The following is an 11,790-nucleotide window of genomic DNA, read 5'->3' on the forward strand; positions in this document are numbered from 1 at the left end:
AAGGGCTTAGGAGGTCTCACAAATCACAGGAGACTAAGTATATAGATAAGTATATAGTACGTAGATAAGGCACTATTGTAGGTTTCAGTGTGTTGTACCAAGCCCCATATAAAATAAAAGCCATGCATCTAATGCAGAAGTTGAAAGGAAAGGCATTTCTAGAGTAGCTCATTTGTATAATGGAGAAGGTAAAGGTCTCTGGGTATCACTTTAGATAGTCTGGTGGTGCCTTTTTTGTTACACACAAGGATGATCAGCAAAGACGCTGCTGTGTGACAGCACAGAGGTTTGGTATTTTTGCATGAATCATTATCATCCTGGGTAATGTCTTATTCAGATCTCAACAATATGAGGGGAAGTTACCTCATGTATTCATGTATTCTTGTCACAGTCCATAGACTACTACAGCTGACAAATTTGTGGGTACCAAGACAAAGTTTTGGTGGCTTTTTGGTTTTTTTGCTTTTTTTTTTTTTACATTGTTATGTGACATCTTCCAGTCTATGTAAAGGGCTACAGGCTTTTGTCCAGCTGGAAACTTGCTCTTCTCAGCCAAAATAAAACACCTTCTCTGTGATAGCACGACTGTGACTTTCATTACTGGAAACTGGGGTAACTTGCCAGGTGCAAACAGCATGCAAGGAAAAAACATTGTCTGCAGAAAGCATAATGTAAATTCTTTATTGTTGTTCATGGGCTCATGTTTTGAGGGAAAAAAGTTGTTAATGTTAAATTTGTTTACTCTCTGCAGTTCAGAGCAGCACCTATTGCTTCCTTCACAGTATTGGTAGGGGGTAGCACACATAAAATGTAATGCTTTTGTGTAATGTTTATTTCAATGACATACTGAAGTTGGAGAAGGTCAAGCAACTGAAGTTGATTTGAAAAAGTGAAAAACTTTGCTTTCTCAAGGTTTGAACTGCCTGAAAAAGAGCCAAGAGTTTAAATTATTAACCCTGTTAAATAGCATCAAGTTCCTAATATTCAAAAGCAGACTTTCCAGATACAGAAGAATGTTGGACAAAGGAAAACAACAAATTTCCTGACTGCTCTTTAAAATTGAAGAATGAAAGCATTTTAGGTTGCCTAAACAATTGTAGGAATCAAATAGTCTGGAAAATTTCATTTCATGTCTAACAAAGTTAGACAAAAAAGTTCCTGTGGTCCACAGTGCTAAATCTTCAAGTACTGCATTTTTGTGTGTGAGAATTACAAATGAAGATTTCTAAATGAAAAACTGTTTCCTCCATCCTCCTCACTCAAAAAAAAAACCAAACCAAACCAAACCAAACCAAAAAAAAAACCACCAAACCATCTATCTAGTTAATATTCAGGAGTTATGCATTAACAATAAGATAAAACATAAATGGATTTGTGAAATGCTTCAGTTCACTACATTTTACATTTACTCTCAGGGGGAAAAAGCACTTTAAAAATGTGTTTCTGTATCTACTGAAGAGCACAGCCTGTCAGACCCAGCAGAACACCTGATCATATATTTAATTTGAAACATGTGAGAGGGCCTACTTATTTTATTAGTCCTTGCAATTAATCAGAAGTAATTCTTAAAGCTAACACTTGATACAAAACTAAACTAGTGGATCTGCATTTCAGACATATTCATGCCTTTTTCCTCCATTCAAAAAATATAACTTCTTTGTGATACTGTTAAGGAATTCTTCTCTTCAGTACACAAATCTGTGTCTTAAAAAGAACATTGTTTTAAAAAAACCCAAAAGCCTTTTGCTGAAGAAATATCTCAAACTTGAAATTCAAGACTCTGGCATTTTAAATCACTTTAAAGTAATTTTTCTTGAGTGAAAGTAAATGAAAATTCCCAGTGGGTTCTCTGAAGATGACTTGTTTTACTTGAAGGATTTTTAATGGTAAAATTTCTTGTTCTTGGTAAGCTGTGTAAATGTCTCTTTCTTGAAACGTCTTTTTCAAAATAGTATGGTTAAATACAGACCAGCAAGTTCCCTTCTCAGTCCTTCACGTTGCTCCTGATAGCTACAAGCAGTCGTTTCTTGGGTGTACAAAACACAAAGTCTGTTGCAATCACTCTTGAGCAACACAAACCATACTGAAAATGGGCACTGAATATACTGACAGCACAAAAATTTAAAAAACAGAAAGAATAAAAATAAAAATAAAACAGTCATTCAACAGTAGCTTAAATCTTAATCTAGTTGCCCAGAAGAAAAATAATTACTTTTACAGTAAAATTAGTAGCTTTCAATATTTTATGGCTCTAAATGGAACAAGAAAACAATATTTAAAGGCAGTCTCTTCTGTCATTGTTTAGCTTCATCTGTTTCTGACCCCCACGGCACAATATTATATTCCAGGAAAACAGTTGTTTTCACTCTTTCCACTTGCTCCAATATTCCCATACTTCTGATATTTTGTTTCCACTGATGCAAGAAAGAAAAAAAAAAATAAAAGAGGGGGAAAAAACAATTACTCACATATAAAATTATACCGGTAAGGAACTAACTATTAAATAAGAAATGTCTTGGTTGTTCAGCATTGAACCCTTACCTTCAGGCTGCAGGACCACTTATAAGGGGGAAAAGGGAAGCCTTCTGCACCCCTCTCAGAATATTGAGAGAGAGGCAAATAGTTGGTTTGACACATGCAGTACAAATTCCTCTGGTCCCCCAAATGCTACCCAGACTGTCAGTCAGGCTGTGTCTCCTTTTAGGGTCTTATCCCAGCCTTTTCTTTAGGACTGCAGTAAGCACTACAAGGAAAGAATTCCCTTAGATCTGTCTTTGGTTCAGATAGATCATGGCATACTGATCATAAATTGCTTTTGGGAAGGAGTTGGTAGCTGCTGCTGTTTGGAGAACTAGTTGCCAATGCAATTATAATGAGAGCAGCATAATCCTTACAGTCAGAAGGTGGGCAAAAGCTCAATGTCAGCCTCAAAGAAAAAAAAATAGATTAGTAAAAGTGTGAGTTAATTCCCATGCCTCCACCTTCTCTGCAGAAAAAAACAATACCAAAGGAAGAAACTCACTTAAAAAGGTAAGGACCTGAAACATAAGAAGGAGGAAAGTATTTTATTTGACTTCTGGATACTGCATTTTAGGAGAGCATTCCACACTTCTGAATTTTTTCTGCAATCACAGAATCCAGAAATTTGCTTTCCCATTTTAAGGAAAATTGAGATCTTGATCATTACAGCCTAAAAACACTGTCATGAGACTCAGGTGAAGTGGAACCAGAGTCACATGCATGATAAATAACCCTTCTGCAGACAAATGGAAACTCCCAAGATCCCCACTAGAGGAGATACGAGAAGTCTGTATGAGTTGTGGTCTGACTGGGGAATTTGGACACAAATAGTGTGTCCTATACTTACACAAAAGGTTAATCAGAAGTCTGTTTGGGAGCCTGTTGCTTAAAAAACTAAACCATGTAACATTCCAGTTAACAATAAAGAAGTAAAATTATGAGAAAAAGACAGAAAAAGAAAACTATACATCTGCTCTCAGGGAACATCTCATTCCCGAGCAGACTGAAACATGCTAAACTAGGATGTTTGCTTTTAGTTTAGCTTGGTGCTGTACTTGAGCAGCAGAAGGATCAAAATACTCTATCTGAAGATTTTTTGGCTTTCTAAAGCCTGTGCTGACATGTGGCACACCTGGAACAAGGCTGTGGTTACATGTTCAAGTAGCCTTCTTGGAAGTAGAGTTATTTCAGTGTGTAATCCAGTGCGCAGGGAATTTTCCTCCGTGGACAAGGGGATTGGGGCGTGAGCCCTTGTTACACAAGCATTTATTCTTCCCAATCTGGACTGATTGTTCTTGAAATAAGCACCATACCTCCATGGCTGTACAAATGTAATTATTTCATCTGAAAAAGAAAAATAAATCTATCCCCTTTGTTAGAGCTGCACAGACAAAGCCATTTTTTCTATAGATCAGCCTTACTCAAAAAGAAGCAGGGCTGACAACATTTCAACATTTTGCAAACCAGAAATCTTCTATTTGGAATTTTTTTCTTGGATTGATTTTTGTTTTGGAACTTCTCTAAACACTATTTAACTTCAAAAATATCCTGACCAAGCTGTACCATATGACATGTTGCAAACACAGAATCTACAAGAGCTGCTTTCATTCTCTTCTAAAAGTCAGGCGCTTTTATTTAGCAGGGCAGACTTACAGATGTTTCAGTAGATCTAATGCTAGGAAAAAAAGATTAGACAATGTGAGCCATGGTAAATTCTAAATAGGCTTTCTGTTTGCACCACTAATGCATAAAGCCTTGAGTTCTCACACGGCACTGAGGTACTGCTGTGCTAACAGAAAATAAACTCTGGTTTATAAACTGCACAGAATTGTGGGTGGCTGTCCCCTGAGGATGCTAAAAAAAAAGTATGAAACAGGAACTAATCATAGAACAGAATTAAAACAAGGATCTATTTTCCATCAAGACCCCAAAGAATTTTTACAGTATCACCACTTTGTGTGGTGTCAAAAAGGGCAGTTGTGTTGGAGATAGCAAACATTAACATGTCGTCTTCATAATCCCATCCATGCTTCAAGTAAAAGGGGCCCCATGTCAAAATCTTCCAGATAATGGCTGACTGCAAATGTGGGTTTGTTCAAGATGCTGATATCCTCTTAACCTGCCCACAGTGCAGCACCACCAAAACCCAAACTGTCTTTGTCCAAACTGCGTTCCAAGGTACGATCTCACCTGCAGAGGCTGAGGTGTGAGCGGGGAGCTCATTGAGCCTCTTTCCCCTCAGAAGCCTTTTCTCTCATGAGGACTGTGTACCTGAGGTGCTGTGCACCTTGAGGTTTTATTGTGTGTGGCATACATGGGAAGACTGTGAGCCCAGCCAGCAGCCTCCCAGGTTACAGCACAGGGATGAATAGCTGCAGAGCATCCTCTGCATTTACTTTAGCCAAAACTATTTATGGAGCCAATATACTTTGAGAAAACAATAAGCCCCATGGAAAACCTTACTTTTCTGCCCCTTGTGAAATATTTCCATAGTTAGTGTCTATCAATCATACATCAGTTCTATCCAGAGGTTAAAATGGGTGGCCAGGTAGGCGGTCTTGGTTTTGTGGTATTATGAAGTTTTCACCATGAATCCGCAGTGACTATGCTTATATTTTTAGACAGGTGTAAAAATTGTGTCACATTACTGGCTTTTTCAGCTCTTTATTCTTGTCACCTAAGAAGCTCCCAAGGTAAAGCCATTTCCATTTTGACCCTAATCCTTCTTGCAGACCATTTGGGCTACTGCTACCATACCTCAGAGTTTACTCATTTTATACCCTTCCTTTCTGGGGGGAATGGAGGATTATCACACATTAGAAATTCCGGTGGTCAGTTCATTAGGAACCCCCATAGTGTCAGCTCTGTAATTAAAAGCAGAATAAAGTATCAGGAGTATTCTTGGGTGCTGTTGAATTCTCAAAATTCAGTCACATATTGGTATGTTTCACTGAACCTTTGGACATAAATCTCTTTTCAAATTTTGAACCATCACTGCTCATGCAGCTTCACTGCAGCTGCTTGAAAAAAAACAACTCCTACCCACTTTATCACATCATATAAGCAACAATATTAGCTTCCATATTTTTAAAGCCCTGGGATACTATAGACAGAAGGAATATGCCTATTTCTCCTACAGCTGATAGAGTATCAAAGGATTCTATCAAAACATTTTATTTTGTCATAGCAGTTGTATAAAGAATCAATAACAAATTTTCATTATTTCTGGTTTCACTCCTCTATATAAATTCATGTATTTCTGACTCAGTAGCAGATTATCCAGTTGCCAAAGCACTAAGCATAAAGAAAACCTTTATGAAACTGGAACATCTCAGGACAAAAGAACCTTCACTTACCTGACTGATAATGAATTCTTCTTTTTAATATAGTAAAATAGGATTTGTAGTGGAAAAACTCCATTCAATAGTGCTCAGAGAAATGATAAAACACACCTAGGTTTTTTTATCCACAGATAGATGAAAACAATGGGATAAACTGCATACTTCCAAATTATCTGGATGGTATGGAGTGGGTTTTCTAAATAGCTCTAATAAAAAAACAAGTTACCTGAGGACTTCAAGTCAAGTGATGTCACCAATTTGTCTTTTAGACAAAAGATTTTCCTGGGAAACATTTTTTATTTCCATTAAAGGAAACTTAATTAAAAAAACACACTATATAACCGAACTAGAACTTAACCCTGGCCCAAAACGAGCCCTAAACTGAACCAAAATCTGAATCCTAACCCTAAACTAATATTAACCCTAACCCAAAACCAAACCACATACTAGCACCACAATAAACACTAACGCTAAACACCGAACACCAAACTAAACCTAACACCTAAACCTAATCCTTACCCTAACCCAAATGTTAAAATTTAGGATACACCTAACATTAATCCATAATCCTAATCCTAAACCAAGCAAAACGATAACTCTGACCCGAAAAAAAACCTAATCGAAATTCCAACACTAACCCCTACATTTAAACCTATACCAAACCATAAATCTAAAAGCTAATCCTAAATCTCACTCTAATCATAATCCTAAAACCAACCCTACTTTTAAACTCAACTCTAATCCTGACAGAAACCCAAACCCGAACCAGAAGCCAAACCTAACACTAACTGAAACCCTAACTTTAATCCTAACCCAACGCTAACTTAAACACTAATTGGAAGGTAAACCCTAAACCTAACCTTAACCATAACCCTAAACCTAACCCTAAGCCAAAATCTAACCCAAAACCCAAATCTAATAACTAACCCTAACCCTAAGATTAACAGTAACACAAAACTAACCCCAACTCAAATCCTAAACCAAACCCTAACCTTAATTCTAACCCAACACTAAACCTAATCCTAAACCTAAACCCAACCTTAAACCTAAACCTAACCCTAATCCTAATCCTAACCATAATTCTAAACGTAACCATAGCCCAACCCTAACAATAAGCCTAACCCTAAATTTAACACCGACACTGACCAAAAAACTTACCCTAACCATAAAACCTAATCCTGCCATAAAACTAACCCAAACGCGTACCAAACAAAAAGAAATGCGAAACCAAACCATAAAACTAAACCTAAGCATAAACCTAAACCTTACCGCAAATCCTAACCGAATCATAACACTAAATCCCAACGCTAATATTAAACCTAACCCAAACTCTTAACCTAAACCTTACCACAATCTAAAAAAAAAAACCCTAAGACTAACCCTACCACTAATCCTAAACTTAAACCCAACCCTAAGGCTAACCCTAAGACAAACCCTAAGTAAAACAAAAGCCCTAACCCTTAACCTAACCCTAACCCTAACAAAAACCCTAATCCTAACCCTAAACCTAACCCAACCCTATCCCGCACTAATAAATACATTAAATATACCCAAGGAACATCACACTTGCAGCCATCCCTTAGCTGCTGGCACAATATTTCTCAGGAATGCGGGGAAAAGAATTTCAGTACTTTTTACCATATCTAAAACACTTTTCTTCGTAGTCCTGCTTTGTCTCTCTGCATCTGGGTAACAAGTTCACCTCAAGGTGAAAATGCCTGATAATCTGCTTAGAAAGCATCCAGCTTTTATTTTTGCTCTGGAGTCTCTGTAAGAGTTTAAACACCTCTGATTGTACTTATATTCATGCTCTGTTAGTGCGTGTTTGTCCTGGGGTGGCTGTATGATACTGTATTCCCTATCGTCAGGCTGTGCCTTTAAGCCAAATCCAAGGGGGGTGGAAGGCGGTGGATTTCCTTCGGCAGCTGTGTTCAAAAACACAGATAACTCGCTCACTCTCTCCCCAGCTCTCGGCTCTGCATCAGGGAAGAGAGTTGCAGTCTCTTGCTTTTTTAGCTAGCTTCTTGTTCGTTAGCTGAAGCAAGGAGTTTCCTGGGACTGTGGCTTCTTCTTCTCCTGGAACTGTTCAGCTTTGCTCCAGTCCAGAACACCATCACTGGGAGGCCCCACACCGCAGCCCGGAGGGCCCATGATGCATCCCATCTCCCATCTCCAGAGAGAGCAGAGCCACACCTACAGAAAGGACTCTAAATCTACCAGGTTTTTCTCCACAACAAGAAGGTTTATTAACTAACATTATACGTTTTGTGCCGGCGTGCACCCTGCTTGTTAAAGAAACACCTTTTTTTTTCACTTTCCTCTAAGAAATTTCGTTTTGAACGTGTGGGGGAGGGGCTGCTGAAACCTGCCTTCTGTTAGAGGACACATTCATTTCAGATGTTTCCTCCTAATTTGTCTCAAACTGAGATAGTGTTATAGGCAGATATAAAAAACATAAGGTGTCCACCATTGTTGCGGACATCATGACACACATCTGAGCTGCACAGGGACCATGAAGCAGAAGGATTTGAACTTGCTAGCTCCACACAGAAGAATGGTTTGACAGTGACAGCAGAGAGCTGTACTAAAGCTAATTATAACGTTCTAAAAGCTGCAAGAGCTCTCTCCCACTTCAAGGCAAATGTGCTGGAGGAACTCAACGAGATGGAAACAGTGTTTCATACATACAAATCTGTCCTGTGAGGGAAGTCCACCTTCACACAACCGCCTTTTACACCTGCCTTGGTTTGAGACAAGTTTAGGGGGAAACACCCTGGAAGGGACATCTCCTCAACAGGTTTCAGCACTCCCTCCCCCACCAATATGAATAAGAATTTCTTGGATGAAAGTGAAAAAAACTATTTATTTAACAAGAAGAGTGCCAGCACAGGGCACAGGGAAAATAAGAGTAATGTCAGATAATAAACCTCCTCACTGCAGAGAAAGCTTGTGGATTTAGAGTTCTCTCTGCAGCTGGCTCGGCCCCTCCCGAGGTCTGAGGCCAGGATGCCATGTCCCTGCAGCCTCCCTGCCGGTCCACGGGGTTCAGTGATCTGGTTCTCGGATCACAGCTAGGCCGGAAAGTTCCAGAAGAAGAGGAAGAAGTTACCTGAGGATTTTGGTATGCCGATATGGAAACATTTCTTGCCTCAGCTAACAGGCTGGCTAAAAGCAGGCAGGTGCTCCCTTGGCTCTGCAGGGGTGAGGACATGGAGGAGTGAGTGTGCGCCCTTGAACACAAACAGCACTCAAGGATTCAGCTGGCTTCTCTCCCCCCTCTCCTGGACCCAGCTTAAAGCTGTGGGACCCATTTCTGGGCATAAAGCAGATGATAGAGAAATATAGTATTATCATAAAATCACCCCAAGACAACACCATACCTATGGATGGTCTTGGTTTACTAACAGGTGACTCCCAAAGACTGCTGGCTGTATTAAAATTATGGAAATTTAGAGCAAATGGGATGAATGGAGTGTCTTGTCCCTTCCTCACTCAAACAGTCCCCTGTCATCACTTCTCCTCACATATAAATTTAATTTAATTTCCACTGACAGCAGTGTTATAATAAAGATAGAATTTCATCCCACAGAATTTTCATACACATGAAAACAAAAATATCCAGTAAAAAAAGTCAGAAGTGGATTTTATGTACCCTTTTGGCCCTTTTTAGTATAATGTTTCACTCTACTTTTTTCAGGCAGAAATGAAGCCCATATTTCTTTAGAATCAAAAGTCCTAGATCATGAGTGTGAATAATCTTTTATCATTTTGGGTTAAGACGGTTTATCAGCTACTGGATCTGCCACTTCTTCAGGCACCTTTTCAAGGACCAGTTACTGATTCCCCATCACATCGGTGAGATTTATGAGAGAAGGAGCAAAGAGAAGAATAATGCTACATCTTGAGGGAAAGGAGATGACATTTGTCTGAAAGGCTGGCTTTATTTTGGAAATGGCAGCTGTTTGAAACTGTTGACAGATTAGGAGTGTTAGAAATTGTTCCAGGCCGGATGGGTTACTGCTCTGGGTCCAGGTGAATAGGTCAAAGGCACTTTATAAATGGTGGCATCTATTCCCACATAGCTATCACCACTACAGAGTAGTATAGGTAACAGTTATTTTTATAACATGTAATTGAGTTATTTTGGATCGGTCCCACACAGGTCAGGGGTATGTGCTTTTTTTATCATCTTCCTCCCCTTTTGCTACAGCAATTGCAGTAACTTGAGACATTCCTAATACTGTTCCTAATTGAATTAGGATGGGCTGAAGGCAAGGTATCTGGAAAGGGGTGGTAGAGAAATAGCTCTTTCAGTCAGGAAATCACATTCAATCTTTTTCTTTCTGTTATTTCCTGTGACCTGAATACATTGATCTGCTTCATGGTCACATTGTAAGAAATTTTTTCAATGAACAGGAATGAATCAACCAAACAAGAGCTTGAAAGGGTGGAAAACAAGAGTTTTCATCTACTCACGAGAGCTTGATACTTTCACTTCTTGCACTCTATTCTGCTGCATTTTAGTTATATTATCCTGCATGTTTCCAGAGAACAAGTAAATTTTAATTTAAGTTTAAATGGAAATTTAAAAAATTTGAGAAAGCCTTCTCACTTTAACTTAGTCAATTGAATATATTATAGAAATAAAAATAGTTGATGATGTAAGTTTCTGACAGTCTGCTTGGACTGAACTAATACCCCTCAACTGTGTGAAAACTGCAAAGTCATGTTTTGTCCTTCAACTCCTTGATGGCCTTAAGTGTTAGAGCCTCATCTCCCTCACTAGCCTCTTGACAGAAAGCTCTGTCAAGCATTGTCTGTCCCCACACAGGCAGCAGAGCTTCTTTTGTGAATAGTTGCCTGTGTAAATTTAAAGTTGTTAATGCCAGGTTTTTACTAATAAAACTTAGATTTAAGATCCATGAGAAAAGTGAAGACAAAAAGTGCAAAAGCTTCTGACAGGAGTACAGCTTGTATTTTATCTTATGATCCAGATCTCTCTCTAGTTTGATAAAGGAGTGTACTAGTTTAAAAACAAACCAGTGGGAGATCACAAGTCAGAATTATAATTTAATAAGAAAATTAAAAATAAATGCAATAGTAAAAGAACACTGACAGACTCAGGATACAACCTGACACCCTGTTAGTCAGGGTGGTTGTTAGCAGTCCAGATGACGTGGTTCTGTTGAAGCAGTGATCCTGTAAAAATGTCTGGTCTTCACCTGAAGATCCAGCTCTTGTCCTCTGGAAAGACAAAAGGTAGGACTGCTTGTGCTGTTCCAAACCCCAGATTATATCCAGGTGGGAATGCTTGGCTCCTCCCCCTGGGCGGAGCATCTCACAATGGTCTGATGTAATTCTGTGAGTCATTTGGTGGGTGCTTGACAGCCCATTAACAGAGATAGCTCCAGAGGGAGTTATCAGGGATGAGTCATGGTGCCCCACCTGCTTTAACAGCTTGTGAGGATGATAATAGAATACATACTTTTGGTGACATCTTACATTGTAACCTAGGACAAGCAGCTACTTAGTTTATTTATGTCAGCGAAGATTCTGGTCCCGAAATATTTTCTGGCAAAATGCGGTATTTTTTCCAGTAAGTTCTACCTAAGCCTCAGGTCTAGAGAGAAAACTGACACCAGTCAATGGTGCAGAGCAAAACAAAGAACACGTCAAAAGGTTGCAATAAATTTGTTTGCATTCAGTCGCTTCAAAGTCATGCATCTATCATGTAGCAATCTTCTAGGAAGAGCTCATACATGTACTGTGGAATTGAGAAGAACTGTATTTTCACATAGCTGTAATGAACAGCTTAGAAAAGTTAATTATATGCCTTAAATGCCTTTGAATCTTTCTTTATGTCTGATTTTTTTTCTCAGCACGGTTTGAGACTAGTACAGAAAATCTTCTGTCATTCCAGAATTCAGTT

General features: G+C 38.9%; 1 long non-coding RNA gene across 3 annotated transcripts in view; it reads right to left on the minus strand.

Annotated features, from left to right (window-relative positions):
• Nucleotides 1–654: 654 nt before the first annotated feature.
• LOC108449240 overlaps nucleotides 655–11,790 on the minus strand; it is a 76,312-nt gene continuing 65,176 nt past the window's right edge. For 2 of the 3 annotated variants that reach the window (XR_001865393.1, XR_001865391.1), the window contains one exon: nucleotides 655–2,414. This is a non-coding gene — a long non-coding RNA (uncharacterized LOC108449240). Of the gene's footprint in view, nucleotides 2,415–7,336; nucleotides 11,106–11,790 lie in introns of those variants that run through there. The other variant, XR_001865392.1, reaches the window with a different exon arrangement.

Source organism: Corvus brachyrhynchos, unplaced genomic scaffold, assembly GCF_000691975.1.
Source record: "Corvus brachyrhynchos isolate BGI_N302 unplaced genomic scaffold, ASM69197v1 scaffold258, whole genome shotgun sequence".
NCBI lineage: Eukaryota > Metazoa > Chordata > Aves > Passeriformes > Corvidae > Corvus > Corvus brachyrhynchos.